The sequence below is a fragment of the Schistocerca piceifrons genome, chromosome 1 (genome assembly GCF_021461385.2).
Source record: "Schistocerca piceifrons isolate TAMUIC-IGC-003096 chromosome 1, iqSchPice1.1, whole genome shotgun sequence".
Lineage (NCBI taxonomy): Eukaryota > Metazoa > Arthropoda > Insecta > Orthoptera > Acrididae > Schistocerca > Schistocerca piceifrons.
Genome location: NC_060138.1, coordinates 663,051,109 through 663,072,396, shown reverse-complemented (window position 1 = coordinate 663,072,396; position 21,288 = coordinate 663,051,109). Strand labels below are relative to the sequence as shown.

At 41.7% G+C, this 21,288-nt stretch overlaps 1 protein-coding gene across 1 annotated transcript in view; it reads left to right on the top strand.

Moving 5' to 3' along the window:
• Window positions 1-21,288, top strand: part of LOC124764283 — a 332,221-nt gene that overhangs the window by 82,127 nt on the left and 228,806 nt on the right. The window lies entirely within an intron of this gene.

The following is a 21,288-nucleotide window of genomic DNA, read 5'->3' as shown; positions in this document are numbered from 1 at the left end:
ATCAAACCTACCAGTAACAAATCTAGCAGCCCGCCTCTGAATTGCTTCTATGTCCTCCCTCAATCCGACCTGATATGGATCCCAAACGCTCGAGCAGTTCTCAAGAATAGGTCATATTAGTGGTTTATAAGCGGTCTCCTTTACAGATGAACCACATCTTCCCAAAATTCTACCAATGAACCGAAGGCGACTACCCGCCTTCCCCACAACTGCCATTACATGCTTGTCCCACTTCATATCGCTCTGCAATGTTATGCCCAAATATTTAACCGACGTGACTGTGTCAAGCGCTACACTACTAATGGAGTATTCAAACATTACGGGATTCTTTTTCCTATTCATCTGCATTAATTTACATTTATCTATATTTAGAGTTAGCTGCCATTCTTTACACCAATTACAAATCCTGTGTCTCTTCATGAGAAAGGCTGCAGGAATAGCTTTCTGAGCCTCATCTTTGGTTTTGTACCTACCTGAGAGTACTGGTGAGTCTAGAAAATCTCACGTGTTTCTAGACTCGCGGAAGGAAGAATCCTGACTTCACCACTCATGGTACAGTGAAAGCAACGTCTGTACAGACATCGCATTTAACTTATAACTCTGACCCATAAATTTTAAAACAGTTACTTCTCCACTTTGTAAATCACCACTACTGTGGAACTGGTGGACGGTTACAAAATTTTACTATTATCAGAGATGCAAAAGTGGAAGATAAGTGTAAAAGGTTGACTACGCAATACACCGAGAGCCACTTAACGGCGTGTGGCGGAGGGTACTTCTAGTACCAATAACTAAACACTCCTTCCCTGTTCTATTAGCGAATGGCGCGAGAAAAGAATGGTTGTCGGTAAGCCTCTGTATTGGCTCTAATTCTCGAATTTTCTTGACCTGGTCATTTCGGAGATGTATGTGGGAGGAAGTAACATGTTTCCCGACCCTTCCTGGAATGTATTCTCTCGAAATTTCAGTAGTAAACCTCGCTGTGGTGCACAACGCCTCTCTTGTAGCGTCTGGCACTGGACTTTGTTGAACAGTTCTTCTGACGCTCTCGCGCCGACTGAACGATCCCGACTCGAGATGACTGGGTGTTTGTGTTTTCCTCATCATTTCATCACCATTCATGGAAGTGGCGAGATTGGACTGAGCAAAGGTTGGGAATTTGTACGGGCGCTGATACCCGCGCAGTTGAGCGCCCCAAAACGATCCCGCGGCGAAACACACCGCTCTTCTTTGCATCTTTCCTATCTTGTCTATCAGTGCTCTCTAGAATCGGTCGAACTAGCACCTACAAGACGCCACTTCCTTCGTGGATGATTACATTTCCTTAAGATTTTCCCTGTGAAGCTCAGTCTGGCATCTCCTTTTCCTACTATTCGTTTTATGTGGTCATTCCACTTACGGATAGTTACTCCTAGCTGTTTTACGGTATTTACTGTTTCCAGCAGTTTATCATCAACAGTGCAGTTGTACAGTAGTGGTTTTCTTTTGCTATATATACGCAATATCCTACCTTTTTTTACGTTCACGGACAACTGCAGATCGATCCTGTCTTCTAACGTTCATACTTTCCTATAGACAACCTCATTATCCGTAAACAGTCTTAAGGAGCGTCTGATGGTTTCTGACATCTACCTCCAGGGATGAGACCCCTTCAGTTCAAGTGACAACTCTTTCACGGGGGTGGATGAGCAAGTGAAACAAGACGTACTTTGATGCCCCTAGAAGAGCCCTTGGGATGAGAATGGCTAAACTGAAAACATCGCGACGTCCTTGTGCCACTAGACAGATCTCACAAGCACGGCAGGTCCTGAGAAGAGGAATTCCTAGCAACGTACTCACACTGGGATTTCCACGTAGGCACGTTTTCAGAATAGTGATGTTGTGTGTTATTAAATAAGAAGTAGAGCAAAAGAGAGCTCCACTTCGTTGATTTACTGGCGAACACGTAGCCGCAAGATGAACAGTAAGTTGTGTTTGGAGAGTAGGTCTGACCGCTGACACACCCTGGTGAGCCCCTCACGATTTCTCGCCTCCCAGTCTACGAACCGAGCACGGCTTTCCCTGGCGCGACGCGGGCTGCGTGGCGGGGAGAACAGTTTCAGACGGGGACGTCGTGCCTTCACGTAATACCCAAAGGGAGGCTCTCCCATCTGTCCATCGTATCAGAAACACAGAAGAAGGGATATGGTGTAAAAAGTAAACGATTTATACTTGTTCCCTGCCAGAGCGGCGCACATGTATTCTCGCTGTATGGGCCTAATGCGGAACGAAAACAGAAATAACTGCGGGTTTACTTAGGTGTGAGGCCACACTCATACAATACATTTCAAAGATATAACCACGATATAACTGTACAGAATGTTTTATTCCACAATTAAAATTTTGGCCTTAGGTCACTTTCAACAATTTTCAAGTGCTACAATTGTAACAGCTTAAAACACAATAAAAGTACAATTATCAGAAAAATACCAGGGCAGACAGTTAAATTAATGTATGGGCGGCATGATTCCTTCTCTGACTTACGTATCACAATCGTTAGATTTGAGTAAAACAAAAATCGTCGTCAAAATATGTATCTTCGCTTACATAAACCAATTTTGTCGAAATTAAATGAGAGAACACTTCTGTAATAGGCTAATGTACTGACAGTTAGCATGACTTATTCACTTGATACGGTAGTGGAATAAAATAGAAGACCAAATCACAGGTTTAAACTTCGCTATACTGTGTCTAAGCAGCCACTGGCATAAACATAAGAGAAACTATCGTCAAAGACCATCATAAAGACATCCCAGTTGGCACAATGTAATCTGTGGATGTTATAGGAGTAGGTAGTGGGACGCATTATTATAGAAGCTGGTTACATTATTTTTGAAGTGGGCAGAAGATGCCATTGTTTACTTTACATGGCGTGAAGAGCCAACATCCAAGAGAGCATGTAAAACTGCGACTTACACCGTTGTAATTAAAGATACATGGTAGTACATGTTGCAAGAGAGTGAAATATTTGATACATGGTCAGTTATAAAATAAGCAGTTATACATTGTTATGAATTACAATCATGTTTAAAAATCGGTCAGTTGCGTAAAATAAAAGGTCACAAACATCACTGGAGATTAAAACACTTTACATAAAAGCGTCAATGCTACACAAGTGATGAAAAAAGTGGGAGGGGGGGGGGAGAGTGGAGGAGAGCGTAGTGATTTAGGCAATGGTGCACATTAGGATTAACAGGTATGGATCAAAGGTATTAAACAAGTAAAGGATGGAGAGATATTGATGTATATAGGCGGGGAGGAAAGATGAGGTAGTCAGATTAAATAGATGAGGTGATTCAAATGGTTCAAATGGCTCTGAGCGCTATGGGACTCAACATCTGAGGTCATCAGTCCCCTAGAACTTAGAACTACTTAAACGTAACTAACCTAAGGACATCACACACATCCATGCCCGAGACAGGATTCGAACCTGCGACCGTAGCGGTCGCGCGGTTCCAAACTGCAGCGCCTAGAACCGCTTGGCCAGATGAGGTGAAGGGAGAGGGGTGGTTGGGGGGGGGGGGGGAGAGGAAGAGAAGGGCCAACAGCCAATGTGCAACAATGTTTACAGTGTTACCCATATATACAACTACACTCCAGTTTTATTTACACAGGTGTTTAAAAGGAACAGGACAGTTCTTCACCATAAATATAAAAATGTGGTACACAACACCAGTTGTTCCATTTTTCTAAAAGTACATTACAGTACAATCTTCACTTTTTGGGTAAAGTTTCATATTTGGCGCTTCACACATATAATGCCTACTTCAAAGATAACGTAACCAGCTCGTGTAATAAAGAGTCCCACTACCTGCTCCCATGACATACCACAGATTACATGATGCAAACTGGATGTCTTTATGATGGTCTTTGACGATCGTATCACTTATGTTTATGCCAGTGGATGCTTAGATACAGTGTAGCGGGGTTTTAAACTTGTGATTTGGTCGTCTGTTTTATTCCACAACCGTATCGAGTGAATAAGTCATGTTGCTACACAACATTGCCACACTACGGTACCACGTCCACAACTTCACACTGCCTGCTCACGACTGGTCGAATGCGAGTCCTTTGTTTGCAGTTGTTAGTTCAGACTGCCAGCGTAGCTACTGCTCTGAAGTCGCTTGTACCCCAGGAATAAAATCAGTCTCCTAATGTTTTGGTCGGCTGCGGACATATGAAATACGTATCTTTAAAGTAAGCTTATTCTTGTATTGAATAGCTCAGGTCGCTTTCAGTCACGACGGACCATTCATTGTGGATGATTCTCTGTGGTCATCACTACGTTACTTGGCAATATCAAGCCACAAATAATGAAAACAGTTGGTGCGGTGGGGGGGGGGGGGGGAAGATGGAAGGATGACAGCTAGGAGAATATTCCTCAGTACCTCTAATCAGTACACTTCTCTAAAAAATACGATCATAGATTCCACGCAGGAGAGTGCAGCAAGGTAAGTAACAGATTTCTTCCGGATACTTAATTTTCGTCACTTTATCATGTTCCTTATATTTCAATAACTGAGTCAGAAAATAAAGCGTTATGAGTACCACCCTACAGTAAATCTGAAAATGTATGAGGAACGAAAGCTTGAAATCCTGACTCCTTTGAAACTGTGTTTTCTGAGTCACTTAAATCCTTTACACTGATCTCTCACTTTTGTAACATATGCTTGCTTTCTGTGTTTGTGAACTTAGTCTCTGTGACGTATGAACCTTTTGCATGGGGTATAAGTAGCGCAGATAAGGTAAATCGTATTAAGAACCGGAAACGTTTGATGTCAGTACAAAAGGAATTACGTTAAAAGCACTTTTAAAATTACAAGCTTTTATAGCATTGGACCGTAGTTCTCCAGCTATTGATCTTGAACGAGTTGCTGCACAGGTGGAACAAGTTTCCATGCCGTACTCGGAACAGTTTTATTACGTTTCAATTGTTTACGGTCGAGCGACAAAAATTCACTGCATTACTGAAGTTCAAAGTTTAAAATACACCCAACAGCAAGTTCATTATTGTTTTAGCCAAATCCGACATGTATGGGGCGGACCTAGGCACTTCTCAGTGAAGTAAGTGTTCCACGCATCCGCCTGAATGTATTTAGTGAAACCAAAACTAAATGTAATCTAGAATGGCGAGACGGGCATTTACGGTCTTTTCCACTATACCACTTGGTTTGGTGGCAGTCAATGGACCAGCTTCTGTAGTAAGCAGTAGAAGTAGGTGAGACTACTTTGCACCACCGGTGTTCACGAGGTTACTACTTTATGATAGGTTTAGAAACGTATTCGGGTGTACTAGCGGTGAATGATTTGTTATAATTCTATTTAAGAATGAAACACGGTACAGATGACTCATTACACGCTACTGAGGGACTTGATAAACACTATCAGTAGATGTTCAGCGAGTGAGTTTTTAAATGCGCTTATGTGAGATCAAAAGGTGGAGAATAATAGCCTGTGATGGGAAATCGAATGGATTACACTAATATCACAGTAACATCTCAAAACAAATTACGATCTAAGTGTACAGAGCTTTGGCGAATGTATGTGGTCTAGGGAAGCGATTATTTGTTAACGAGCCTTACGTAACAACAACAACACACCAGAAAAATACCGTTTTGCTCTGAGTTCATCTTCCACACAGTGTCATACAACGATGTTTCTGTAAACTGAACGTTCAAAAAAGTACCCACTTACAAGCAAAATTTGTTTCATCTTTCTCGATGTAATTACACCACTCACTCGGAACATAAAACTACAGATAAAGCATTAGCAGGAAATAATAGACTCCTTCAGATACTGTCTAATGACAAATACAATAAGTAGTATTCATCCAATTCGTCAGTCATTACTATGGCGATACGCCGTACCAAGATCAAATCAGGAAAAGTAATCGTTTAAATTCAGTGAGGACGATATTTAGAACGCCAAATTCAGTGTCACGTTGCCGTAAAAGTAGTTTTAATCTCAGAGGGATCTCTTCCCTTTGGTGTCAAAGGCACGTATTAGCGATTAATTCAATATTTTTATCAGTCCAATTTTCGTTTGTAGGCTGTTATTTTCGATGCTTTTGTTCTGGTAATCGCTGGACACCTGTTTTTGACACTCAAATTGTTCGAAATCAACTGAAGCACGCAATTGCTTGCATTAAAATTTATCCGTTTTGCAAACATACTTTTGAGGTGTGTTGATCCATACTAGTTAATGGAAGTGACGTAATTCTTTACACATTTTTAATTTTTTACTGTAATTACTGCTTTTCCTCCTTATGCACATGAAATACGCAAGCCCGAGGCAAAAGGTTTTACATTTTGAACAAATTAAATGCATCACTCTTATACCACACAGTTACTATACGTCTATAGGAGGCAACTGTCATACACTCTATCTATATCTGCTTTTAAGTTTTTATTCCTTAATATACTTATTATCTACTGACAATGTTATCGTGCTGTTTCAATACGCTACTAAATACCGACAAGCCAGAATTCATAATATCAGCGCATTGCTTATAGTGAATAAACGGAACTAAGCATTATCTTTTGTGATAGCGTTATGCCGGTTTCTATGAAGAGAGAATGAACTTAATGAAAGTACTTTTCTTCGCTACTATGGAAATTCAACACAATCTCAAGAGAACCTATTTCTTATCCAACGTATTTTCAGAAAGGACACACATTATACTTTGTTCACCTCCAATGATCAGTTGGAACGAAATGAAACAGACTTCTGATTGCTGAACCCAAGAAGTCGAGAGATGAGAACTTCGATAGCTGGAGCAAGGCAAGTGGCGTAGGTTACGGAAAGCAAAGGCGGTTTAAGTGAGAAAGACAGCCTAGGAAGCATTCAAAGCCACTCTCAGTTACGTATCCACATTTCTGTCACTGTGTGGTCCCGATCTGGAATGAGTAGAACCGCGAAGCATTTAATGTCACATATGTGCAAGGTAAACACGTTCCGTTATGGTAGTTTCCCGGTGAGGAGATTATAAGCTTAAAATACGATCTTGCAAGATTATCCAAAGGTACTGAAACGTTTTAAATGGAAAACATTTTACGAATACAGGTTGCTTTAAATGTGGGAATGGTTGGAAGACGGAGACTGCCAAGTAGAGAGAATACTCTGCAAATAATACGTGGGTAGTGCCCCGGTGTTCACCTAATCGGAGTGAGAAACTCCAGAAAACCTACATCCAAACTGGCCGGCAAACTGATCCGCGTCGTCAGATCGCCGCGCGGATTGGATTCGCGGCCGACGCATCTCCCTGAATCTCGGAAACAGTGTGCTAACTCACACGGCAGTTTGGGTTCGTTTGATCTGAGCTTTCGACAATGACTATTAAATCGTTAACATGTAACATGGGCAGTAATGGTCGTACTACACTCCTTTGGAAAAAAGGAAATTATTTCAGTCTCTTTGGGGTACTCTACGTCCTGATAACATGCTGTCTGCTAGCTCTCAATTAACTCCCAGTCAGCTCTAAATACGGCAAGATATCTCACAGAAATATATTTACTTTAGAAGACCTCAGTGAGGCGCAGAGCCACATATATTCATTTCAAAGTGCTTTCAGACACGAACAAATATTTTGCTTCTTAATTTAAGTGGAATGCCATGCAATGCTGCATGATGCATGTGCACTGTTGCGTTCTGAGTAACGAAATAGACAGTTAGCAAACATATTTTAGTTTGATATATTCGTATGGTTCACGGCTGGGTGCAGCGAACTCTAGTTCTCGCCTTGTGGATGACTTGCTTTGGAGGATTCACGTCGTCGATGTCGAAGTTGTTAGTGACACCGCGACAACTCAAAGCGCAGTCGTAATTACGCCCTTTGCTAAGGATACGTGGATTTCGTTGAAGGGAAATACATGTAGCAGAGTTTTCTACCAATAATCCAGGGCTTCAAGGGTCTCGCAGCTTGGAAGTAAACATTCAGATTGACGTCTCTGTTGACGTTTTCACACAAAACTGTAGAAAGTGATAATTTGGTACCGAAACACTGATTTGCGTTTGTCGCCAAAATATTTCCATGACAATATCAGAATCGCTACAACTGATTTTCTCCTTTCAAACTGGAGCAAGCTAAAGACCCCGCGTTAGGGGACCACATAATTGCTGAATCGAAATAAAGTCTACCCAACGAAGAGAGAGTCCTGGAAATTGATCGCAAGCTGACGTAAACAGCAGTTACGCACCTAATGAAAGATCCGTAGGCCAATCTACAGAACAAATTGGATGCCTTAGGAAGAACGCAATTTGCAGCTGTAAACAGGAACTCCGCACTGAATGAATTCGAAATCAGTCCGAGTTAAATTACATGAGCGACTGTAATAGTGAAGTGATGGCTGACCTGCTTTCGCTGGTCAAAACATAAACAGCTATTGTCGATGAATACATCACTGCTGATAAAATTTTCACGTGTTGTCCTTCTCACTGTCTTAATCACTTGTTTTGATCAAAATAATGCGTACGTAATATAAGGAAAATCATTCCGATTACTACTCACGGCATGATTGAGGAATACATAAAAAAGGTTCTAGTTTTTGGAAGCACTTTTTCTTCACAGACGTCAGACGCTCTTCTTGTATGTCATAGTTCTAATACAATGCGATACACCGTCAGAATTTTCACCTAGTACCAAATATGAGTTCAGTAACAGCTAGAGAAGATACATGAATACTGGAACAGAACAGCTGAAATAGTTAATTGAAATTTCTGAGAGAACACAAAATAATATTCTCGAAGAAGTTTATTATTGTTAGTTGATATATGCAATGAACTAAACTGCTTTGCTCTAGCGCTGCAGACACATTAAAAGGTATCAGGTTATGCAACAGTGGCAGTAACGACTATTAGTAAAGTTAGGTCTGAGTTTCTCCCGGCATAGGCAATTTTCAAATAATGCAGCCTTGTGTCTTCATCCATCCGAATAATAATGTCTCTGTTAGGTCAGTTTGCCTCCGTTGACAGGTAATTGTAGTAATATATGCGTAATATGGTCTAGCCCGGAAAGCATCCGAAATAAAGAAACAGAAGCATCAAGAGTCTTTCTCATAAAATCTCACGAGAAGCCAAACGAATTGCACATACAAATTGGTATCGGAGTAGTGACCTATGGAGCACTACAGAATAACTATAACAAGGAAATTTAATCGGGGTAGCCATGATTATATCTAATTTCTTCAATAAAAATCCACCGGACTTTAATAATACAGCCTAACTTGTGTCTCTGAGCTCTTTAGAGGCACAAAACATTATTTAAAAAAAAAATTATTAATGTTCGTTTATTAACAGTACGCCTAGTGTTTGTTACTTTCAAATATTAGTGATACAGTTTCTTGTTTCACTCATTGATAAGAATATCAGTTGTATTAGCTTCTTTATTTGCAAAAAATAGTCTAGTAAAATCATTCTCTTCATAATATGCCGTCTGATATTCATTAATAGTCCGTAACACACTTAGTAGTAGCGCCTTATATTGACATCTCAATACACATTTTCTAGAACGCAACATAAACTTAAAATCATCTCACGACGCTATATTGTTTGATTTGTGAATGAATGCTGCAGTAAATCATTTTTCTGTTGAACTCTACTTTGTGTTTTTAGTTGAGTGATTACGGCTTTGATAGTTTACGAAAATTCAAAATGAAAAAGGAAAAAATTAGCATAAGGAGATGGAACTGAAGTTGGGTATTGCTGATGTGTCTTTCCGAAATACTGTGTCTTAATAGGGTTAACATTTTTTTATGCTTACAGTGAGAACCTGCGCCTATGGACCAAGTTTTCCAATGAGAGCTTTGTGGTTTACATTCTCTGTTTTTACCAAATTTCATCACGCATTCCAACTTTTAACGGTATTTAAATATGTGCACATCGATAAGATAAAAACATAGTACTTCTTACTCCATTAGGTATTTTTCTTACGCTTTCGCTTGCAGACTCAGAGTTACACGTTAGTTATCCACAGAGTCTTCGATATACTACTCGTACAATCTACAACAACATCAGATTTCATTTCTGATAATATCTCTGTATAATACTTTTCTATAGTTACCTGCAAGTCAAACTGGTAACAAATAGGAAGCCTCCAGACTTTCTCTTCAGCTACAGAACCAGCGTTCCAATTTTTACAAAAACTCCATTATAGTGCAATATTGTGTAGATAAAGCGCGAATCATAGATACTTTCGGAGTTTTGGAATACATCTGTCCATCAGTTACAAATTCATTACAAATCTACGTACTATATCGTTCGATTCCAAATCCTTCCAAGCCACTGCGAGACATCGGAGCAAAAACATGACGACGACGGTGAAATGGAAATGCGGTTTTGCATCTTAAAAATCGCTAAGTGTAAGACGATTGCGACGCTTCAGATACTATAGCTTACCGCACACCAGGCAGCACTTACAATAAACACAACAAGATTAGAGAGGCTCATCTAAATATTGAACTTGCGCAACCTTCCATTGGATTCCCCTAAATGAGTAATCGTTTATTTTATGAAGGTCCTCAAAAGCTGTGCTCTTGCTTTTATTGATAAGGCACACTTAATAACGAGGACCGTAGTCTTGGTCGCTGATGCCGACTGAAACATACTGGGATGTACGATAACTGATATCAGTAGACTGACTGTTGAAAAGCCACCTGACAGATAACGACGAAAGCGATATAATGAAAGTCCAAAATATCGATACTTTCGATATATCCATGTTTTAGCAAATTAAAAAGAATGTTAAAAAACAGATATCGATATAACGTTTACATTTCTAGGCGTATGTGGAACGAGGTAAAAAGACAAGTTAATATAAAGTTGATAACTCTTAAACAGACAGTTTAAGATTAAGAATATTCAGAATGTAAAATTAAATGTGAAAACTGGAAAAAAACACAACTTCTGGTGTGACTACTCTAGGCGTGCACTAGAAGTAGGACAGATGACTCCGTTAACTCGAAACGTGTAACGATACCACTTGTTCACTTGTGTCACCAGTAAATGATACATACGTTTCAAAGAAATTATTTAAAAGATGATCACTGTGTTTCCACAGGCAGTATCTTATTGGCATATGACGCATCTCAAAGGACATCAATATTGCATTCACCACTGAGATTTTGTAGCAATTTCTTTGTGTCTCTTTGCTGTGTCTCCCGACTGTACCATTGTCATAGTCAGTAACCTCGAATTCACGGAAACATTTGTGTAATTTATAAATTATACTATCAGATATGCATTAAATGTGTTTACTGTATATTCCCTGGTGTCAACTGAGTTGAAAAAATTTGCAGTGCTTGAGAGAAAAACTTTTGCTTCAAGACCAAGTTTTAGAAAATTTCAACAACGCCATAGCAGCATTCGTAGTGCAGTAAGTATTTTCTGCTCCGGTCAGCGCAATGAAGTGAGGCTGGCGACTTCGGCGGAAAATTCCTCGCTGGGCAGACTCGCACAGGTCCTTAAAATGCCGGCCACGTGAGAGGCGCTCCCTTCCGGTCCATTAACCAATGCGGCCCAGGGGCGTAGAGCGCACCCGCCACAGGCGAACGCTCCTCACCTGGCGATGTGTTCACTTTACTCGCGTTCGAGTACGTATTGTTGCCGTACGCTACCGGTCGTGGAATTTGCAACATCAGCAGGGATGGGTGACCGTTTATGCTACACATTAGGAACGTGACAGTTCGCAAACGATTATGATTACAGAACTGAACATGTTCTCTTCCACGTCCTATAATTCGAGCTTCTAGACGCCGAACCAAGGGCTCAATGAGGTACTGGAGAAGTTCCTGCGGAACAGCACCTCATATGCGGTACACTAAGCATTAGCAGTGGTTTCTGGCGAACCGTGAAAATATTACACACGTGTTCACTGGGTCACATGTCAGGCCAAGAAAGCCGTGGCAGTCATCTTTCTTCAAATCAGTCTGTCCACATTTGACGCGCATTCTCGAACTGACACATTAAATAACCTGAAAGAGGAGTAATGTCTTGATCTCCACCAACTCCCCCATACAGTCATTATTATTGAGGCTGTCCTCACTCATTAGGTTACTTACAACATGTAACGGGCCCTAATTCTGCTGCTATACGGTATTCGGAGATTTGAGCAAGAGGAGCCATACCTCTGTCTCTAATGCTTGATATTCGCATGCTATTCAAATGCCTGTCGAAATTTTAATGTTCACATAGCTCACACTACGAAGGTATCAAGCTAAACGTTTTATACAAATGCGCTGTAAATCTCAGATAAAAAAAAAAAACTACGCACCACGAAGGATTTGTTCGACAGATATAAAATCGGCGGATGTGACGTAAAATTACAGACAAAAAAATGGTTAAAATCACAGAAAAACCGGATGATTTACTCAAGACGAGGAATTCCACAAATTGAGCAAGTCAGTAACACCTTGGTCCACCTCCGGGCCCTATACAAGCCGTTATTTGGCTTAGCATTGATCGATAGAGTTGTAGGATGTCCACCCAAGGAATGTCATGCCAAATTCTGTCCATCTGGCACGTTATATCTTCAAAATCCCAGGATGCCCACAATGCACAAAATGTTCTCTATTAGAGCGAGATCCATCGTTCTCGCTGGCCGTGTTCCGGCGGGCGTTATCTGACTGAATCGTGAGATCAGGACAGCTTGCCATGAAGGGCAACGAAACTGGGCGGGGAATATCGTCGACTTATGGCCGTACTGTAATGGTGCCGCGTATGACAATCAAAGGGATCCTGCTATGAAATGAAGTGGCATCCCAGACCATCATTCCTGGTTGTAGGGCCCTGTGGCAGCCAACAGTCCGGTTGGTATCACACTGCTCTCTGGGGCGTCTCCAGACACGTCTTCGACCTGGAATCTCTTTCAGTGGAGTAGAATTGTCTGCAGTCATGAGCCCGCCTACGAACTGAGCCCAGATGGCCAACGAAAAGTGTCTGTAGATGCCCCTGATAGAGGTGGAACATCAAAATCACTGTCGCCCACTATACAGTTTGACAATAAGTAGTGATGGTCTAGGACGCCATTTCTTTCATAGCAGGACCCTTTTGTTTTCATCCACGGCACCCCTGCAGAACAACGATACATCGACGATATTCTACGCCCCGTTTTGTTGACCTTCATGGTAAGCAATCCTGGCCTTTCCTTTCAGTAGGATAATGGCAGCCCGCTCACTGCGAGAGTTTCTGCTGCATGTCTTCGTCCTTACCAGACACAATCTTGGCCACCAAGGTCTCGCATCTCTCACCAGTTCAGAACGTTAGGGGCAGGACCTTCGAAACATCCGGGATTTTGATTATCTAAGGCGCCAGTGCGAAAGAATTTGACACCATTACCCTCAGGTGGACATTTAACTAATACCAAGGCGAACAACTTTTTTTTTATTTGCTGAAGATGGACCAACGCGTTATTGACGTGCTCAGTTAGTGAATCTCTTTCTCTTCAATGTATCATCGAATTTTTCTAACATTTTCATCACTCATTTGTACATGGACATCACATCCACCCATTTCGGCCTCATTCGGATGATTCGTTCATAGTGGTTCGTTTATTTTCACCTTAGAGTCTATTTTTCCACACGTCACTCATCGTTGTAGGAACCGGATTGTGGATACCTCAGCGACGCCTAAAACCACAGGAAAGTCTCAAGTGAGAGTCGTCAGAATTCATTAAATTTTATCGATTACGAAATTCGTGTTGTCTTGTTGTCTGATGCAGTTCGGGTTTGTTATCCCAAGCATCTGATGCAATGACGTACATATCACCGGACTAAACCAATACAGATAACATCGAGCGCATCGACATAAGCGAAAGTTCAGCATATTTTGTGGAATTTCGTCGTCGAGTTCCCACAAAGGTGATGGTGCGTTACCATAATATCAGGGAAATGGTAATGCGCTCTGTAGTCAAATTTCTTGGTCTATTACAAGGCCCTTACTAGTTGAAATGTGTTTGTGTGACATGCTCATTTCAAAAACAGCATTCTTTCTCAGTCAAACTATCTCATTCGTTCATAATTTTGTCAATTGTCTTCTGACTGGTTTGATACAGAGCCCTTGCACTCAACGTTCTCAATTTTTTGTTGGATGTATTTCAATCTCTGTCTTCCCCTACAGTTTTTTACTCTCTACAGCTCCCTCTAGTACCATGCATTAAATTTGCCCGATTACGAAATTCTTGCTGTCTTGTTGTCTGATGTAGTTGGGGTTTCTCATCCCCAGCATCTGAGGCAATGGTGTACATACGTCTGAACATGCGTCTCATTATTCAGTCCCTTCTTCTTGTCAGTACTTTTCATATGTCAAACCATACGATTCTCTACTGTTCCTACTTTCTCACAGTCAGTGATTCACTACTATAGAATGCTGTATTCCAAACGTACTTTCTCTGAAATTTCTTTCTCAAAGTGAAGTCTATGTAAGAGTAGAATTTTCTTGGCCAGGGATTTCCTCTTTGCCTGTGCTAGTCTGCTTGTTATATCCTCAATGCTTTGTTCGCCATCAGTTATTTTGAAACTTCCTGGCAGATTAAAACTGTGTGCCGGACCGAGACTCGAACTCGGGACCTTTGCCTTTCGCGGGCAAGTGCTCTACCAACTGAGCTACCCAAGCACGACTCACGCCCCGTCCTCACAGCTTTACTTCTGCCAGTATCTCATCTCCTACCTTCCAAACTTCACAGAAGCTCTCCTGCGAACCTTGCAGAACTAGCACTCCTGAAAGAAAGGACATTGAGGATATCAATGTCATCAGCCAATCTTGTCATCGATATTCCTTCACTCAGAACTTCAGTCGCTCTCTTGAAACTTCCTTTTATTACTGTGACTGCTTCTTCTATGTATAGATTGAATAATAAGGGTGAAAGACTGCCTGTCTCGCACCTTTTTTGATCCGAGCACTTTGTTCTTGGTCTTCCAATCTTGTTCCAGTATCCCTGTGTTCATATTGTGGTCTTTTACACCGAGTATCCTTAATGTTACTAGCTTGTACCATTCAGTTACCACCAATCAGTAATCTCAATCGTTTATAGTTAATGCACTGTTCTGCGTTTTCTCCACGTTTGCAGTCACCTAACACATACACATACACACACACACACACACACACACACACACACACACACACACACACACAAAAAAAAAAAAAAAAAAATCACTGGTCAGACTTGCTGTGCAGGCGCTTTATCTCGGAAAAAGTACGTGCGTTCTCCTTTGTGTCAAATACACGTTAAACAACCGATAAACATCAGGATTTATTATATAATTTTACAGTTATCTGCGTTCTACGTACTGAGTGGGGGAGGGGGGCACTAGCAGCATCTTAACTGCCACACTTCAGCCACTGTATTATATAATTTACAATTTTAATATAAAAAATTAAGAAAGTAAAATAAGTGATGCTTATGATACGAAGATTGTGATGTAGGCACGTGGTAACTATGGGTAGGCCCTTGAATGTGAAAAGTATTGGAGACGATGTTACAAGCAGAATAACACAGAAGGTTCTTTGTGTGTGATGGAATGTAGGTGGTATTCCAACTGGACAAGGAAAGGATGGACTGGGGCCTTCCTTTGGTTTCAGTAGGATACGTTAAGGCTGGAAGAAATTGTAGGTTTCCGAAGACATTTCATAATGCGGGAGGTTAGACAAGAAGAGAATAGAAGCTTTCGAAATGTGATGCTACAGAAGAATGCTGAAGATTAGATGGGTAGATCACATAACTAATGAGGAGGTGTTGAATAGGATTGGGGAGAAGTTTGTGGCACAACTTGACTAGAAGAAGGGATCGGTTGGTAGGACATGTTCTGAGGCATCAAGGGATCACCAATTTAGTATTGGAGGGCACCGTAGAGGGTAAAAATCGTAGAGGGAGACCAAGAGATGAATACACCAAGCAGATTCAGAAGGATGTAGGTTGCAGTAGGTACTGGGAGATGAAGAAGCTTGCGCAGGATAGAGTAGCATGGAGAGCTGCATCAAACCAGTCTCAGGACTGAAGACCACAACAACAACAACAACAATGCGGGAGGGTAAGGCGATATAAATTACGTCGAGAAATGAAATGGAGTGTTTGGTGATGCAGGGAAGGTAGTACGTGCCGATATTGACGCGACAATAGGACTAAGTTCTCAAGAGCGGGGGAGACTTTAAGGTGCTGAGATTTAAGAAATGTAGGACATACCAAGATGACTAATATCGATAGCCATGTGGAGTGCATATCGATCCAGGATTTGAAGAGAGGAGAGGATTTCCGTGACAGTGTGACATAGATTAGGATCGGGCGGATAAAGGTTTCTTTGCGTGGATTATTGGCGTGCTATTTACTCCACATGTTCTATCGGTTAGCAGATTTAGTGTGTTGTAGGCTTTCTGTTGAACGATTTTTAGGTAAGGATTCCATATTAGCTTATGATAGTTAGTCCAAAATATTTTAGTGTTTCAGTTAGGTGGATTAGTGGTGAATTGTCATATAAAGGTCTCTGCAACGAAATACTCGGCCGGTTATTCCTTACATCTGCCTGAGTATTCTCTGAGGTTTTTGTTAGCATTGATGGAAGGCTACCGCACGCAGCACCAGGAGATAAACCAGAATGAGATTTTCACTCTGCAGCGGAGTGTACGCTGATATGAACTGTGTGCCGGACCGAGACTAGAACTCGGGACCTTTGCCTTTCGCGGGCAAGTGCTTGGGTAGCTCAGTTTTAATCTGCCAGGAAGTTTCACCAGGAGATAAAGTTTTCGAGACAAAAATGAAATTATGATCGGGGTAAACATAGAGTACAATGAATTGCAAAAAGTGTGGTGTCTTCAATATGAAGAGACTATTAAACCTTTCATTACATGGAAGTTACTAAGTGGAGAAAACGACCCCAAGTTCAGAACTTCGAACGGAAACACAAAAAGTAGTAGTAAGATGAAGAGTTCTCAACGGTAAATTTTTTGGGTGCAGACTTATTCTTGCATTTTTCGGTATTTCAATAACTTCGTCATAAGAGATCTCCCCGCCGATTCGGCACGGCATTCAACCGTTGGCGGAGGGATGGAGGGGGGGGGGGGGTAGGTTGGAGTAACGAAGGGCGGGGGGGGGAGGCGCTGTTGACGGTGGACAGCGAAGCTAGTTTTCCTTTAGTGTTAGTATAATTACTAGCGCGTAATGTTTCGCCGGTACGTTATCAAACATTTCTTTATTATTTACTCGAGGTTTCTGTTCCAGTTGCGTACAGTTTCTTAGTCGTGGCTAGTTTCGAACGTGAACGTTAATTCTCAAACCATTGGCCGCATTTCAAGTGTCTGTTAGAACATTTTCATTGCGAACAATTCCGTCTAGATCGCTCATTTATTACATTAGTGACGTGTTTCTTACTCCCATCACCAGATTAAAATCGTAGAGCTCGTGAAGCAAAATGGATGAAACACCCATTGCACCAACGCGTACAAGAAAACTAACGTCTATCAGTGTACCAAAGGATGTTTTTACCTCTTCAAATTCTCTGCCTGCAACTAAGTTTGCTAAAAGATGATTTTATTAAGTTATAATCTTGACCATGTTAAGCACAATGTCAATGGTTAATAATAAGGCTACTCAGGTGTGTTACTACACATTTATTGTGCGGTTTCGTTAGTTGAACATAATTGGGTTGTACTAAAATCATGACTTTATGTCGTGACTTTCATGTCATGACTTTAGCACAACTCGGCAACCTGAAGATGATCAACTAACGAAACCGGTCGAACCACAATAAATGTGCAATAATACAGCTGAGGTAGTTTTTATTAATCATTAAATCGTTGAGATATATAGTTGCCCCCCCCCCCCCCTACCCGCCCCGGCACCGTTGACTTTACACCATCTTCTGCGGAATTGTGAAATTTGTTCTCTTGAATACTTAGCGTGGTTTTCATTACGGCCGGCCAGAGGAAGGAGTAACAGCCTAGGTCTTAAATGAAGCCGCTTTAAAGAGCTGCACGGAAGTCAGTTCGTCAGAGTTCAAGTGCGACTTTCTGCAGGCAGCAGCGGGAAATCTGCTGAGGCCAGCCTGTGTAATGAACCCGCACCTCCATCCTATAATATTTGCTCGGCTCAGCCGTCAAGCTGGCCACCCGCTATGAAAAGCGCACGGATATTACCGCCGCAGGTACGTGCTTGAATGAGCGTACTTAAGCACACCACGTTTTATAACCGGAGAGAATGGCATCACGTACAGCTAACGTAAATATTCAGTGAGCTTGTAGTTGGTTTTAGAGGAGTTTCCGAGTTGTTTTGTATACGTGTGCTAAACAAATCATTAATCGATTTCTGAAGCTTCATTTCTGAGATGCTTTGGGATTCGGTATCGTCTGATTCTTCATTTCTTTTTTTACAATCCTTATTCCTATCACAAGTTCCACCTTTGTTTACCAGCTTCCATTTAATGTGTTTACTGTATAGGCGTCGCTTCTGCTGTCAGACATCACTGATCCTGAATGATGCTGTAAAAGTAACACTATAGTCCTTCTATTAACCGTATATTGGTTCCAAAGTAGCATAATTCCTCCACCTTTTCTGCTTCGAGCTGCCTAATTTTGGTGTTAAGTTTGTTAGAAACTCACTTCCAATGCTGATCAACAGTTTCCTCTTTCTTTCGTTTACTGTCAATTTACATTTTGTGTCCAGAAGGCTGTATACCCAATTAAACGGGGCCTGACGACATCATCGAATCTCATCTTTGGTACCATTTAACCCTGGAATATAATTTAGCTGGTTCCAAATGTAGAAAAATGTAAGTTAATGGGCAAGAGGAGGAAGAACAAAGGCGTAGTTTTCGGATACAGCATTATTAAGTGTCCTGCTTGAGAGAGTCACGTCCTTTAAATATCTGCGAGTAACGTTGCAAAGCGATATGAAATGGAACGAGCGTGTAACGATTGTGGTAGGGAAGGCTAATGGTCGACTTCGGTTTATTGGGAGAATTTTGGGAAAGAGTGCTTCAACTGTAAAGGAAAGCGCATATAGGACGCTAGCCGACGTTTTCTGGAGTGAGACTCGAGTATTTTGGATCCACATGAGCTCCTGTTAAAAGTAGACATCGAAACAATTAAAAGGCAACCTGCTAAACACGTTCTATGAAATCAGAAGTATTAGGAAGGTGCTTTGGAAACTCGATGGGAATCACTGTTGGGCAGACGACTTTCTTTCCGAGAAACATTATTGAGATAATTTACAGAACCGGCATTTGGAGCTGACTGCATAGTGATTGTACTGCAGCCAACATAAATTTCGCATAAGAACCACGAAGATAACATAACAGAAATTGGGGTCCATATGGCGGAATACATGCAGTCATTTTTTCCTCGCTGTATTTGCGAGTGGAACAGGAAAAGAAATGACTAGTAGTGGCACAGGGTACCCTCCGCCACGCATCGTACGGTCGCTTACAGAGTATGTATGTAGACGTAAAACCTTCCCTTTACTTTCTTCAGTACTTTTTCCACGTTCAGGTCAAACAGTAGAGGAGAAAGACTACATCCCTGTATTACACTATTTTAATTCTCTCCTCATCTTCCATTCTTGTTGTTCGCCTTTGGTTCTTGTATACGTCTCTATTGATAACAGCATACAGAAAACAAGAAATCTCGTTCTCTGTCGTATTAAAACTAGTTGCCCGTAATCAAACTCCATTGAGTGCCACATTTTTCTTTGTTTTGGCGTTTCTCCAGGCTTTTAAATGAAATTAATTGTGAACAAAAGAATATATGTAAAAAAAAGGAAATAAGTACATCACGTTAATTGAAAGACAATCATTTATCACTACACGAAAAACGCACGCCAAGGAAAATCGTTCTGTAGCAGAATACTTTCATAGCTTCGAATGATTACACTCCAGTCTAGTATTGTTTCTGAGCCGGCCGGTGTGGCCGTGCGGTTCTAAGCGCGTCAGTTTGGAACCGCGTGACCGCTACGGTTGCAGGTTCGAATCCTGCCTCGGGCATGGATGTGTGTGATGTCCTTAGGTTAGTTAGGTTTAAGTAGTTCTAAGTTCTAGGGGACTGATGACATCGGTAGTTAAGTCCCATAGTGCTCAGAGCCATTTGAACCATTTTATTGTTTCTGAAAAAACACCAGTCAGCAGTTGCTGATACTGCGGCGAATGCAACATACACTTAAGTGACAAAAGTCATGGGATAGCTCCTAATGTCGTGTCGGACCACCTTTTTTACGGAGTAATGGAGAAACTCGACGTGCCATTACTTAATATGTAGCTGGAAGTCCCTGCAGAAATATTGAACCGTGCTGTTTCTAAGGCCGTCCTTAATTCCGAAGGTGTTGAGGTACAGGATTTTGTGCACGGACTGATGTCTCGCTTATGTCCCATAAATTTCGATGGGATTTTTTGTGGACTGGCAAGACAGCCAATCCACGAGGACGGGAGGCCGAAGGGCACGCGTTTAAGCACACGCAGGCTGGCGTGAGGTCTGGAACAGGTCAAGGTCTTATAGTAGCAAAAATAGTACGTAGCTTCTGGAATACTTAACTTTAATCCATAATTGGTGAACATCGGTCTGACGGTACATGCATCACAAGATAAATAGCAAATGATAATGGCGCCTTGCTAGGTCGTAGCAAATGACGTAGCTGAAGGCTATGCTAACTATCGTCTCGGCAATTGAGAGCGTAATTTGTCAGTGAACCATCGCTAGCAAAGTCGGCTGTACAACTGGGGCTAGTGCTAGGAAGTCTCTCTAGACCTGCCGTGTGGCGGCGCTCGGTCTGCAATCACTGATAGTGGCGACACGCGGGTCCGACGTATACTACCGGACCGCGGCCGATTTAAAGGCTACCACCTAGCAAGTGTGGTGTCTGGCAGTGACACCACAGGATCCATGTAGGGCGATCTGTCGCTCGAATTGTTCAGAATGTTCTTCAATCAATCTCGCGAAATTGTGGTCCGGTGAGATGGCACATTTCAATCCATCTAAATTCTATGGTCGTTTGGGAATATGAAGTCCGTGAATGGCTGCAAATCGTCTCCAAACAGCCGAACATAACCACCTCCATTCAATGATCGGTTCAGTTGGACCACCATTGCATGCAAACACAACCCACACCATTATACAGGCCACCACCAGCTTGCACAGTGCCTTGTTGACAAGTTGGGACCATGGTTTCGTGGGGTTTGCGCCAACTCCAACCTTACCATCACTCTTTCCAACTGAAATCTGGACTCATCTGACCATGTCACGGTTTTGCAGTCATCTACGATCACGAGCCGAGAAGAG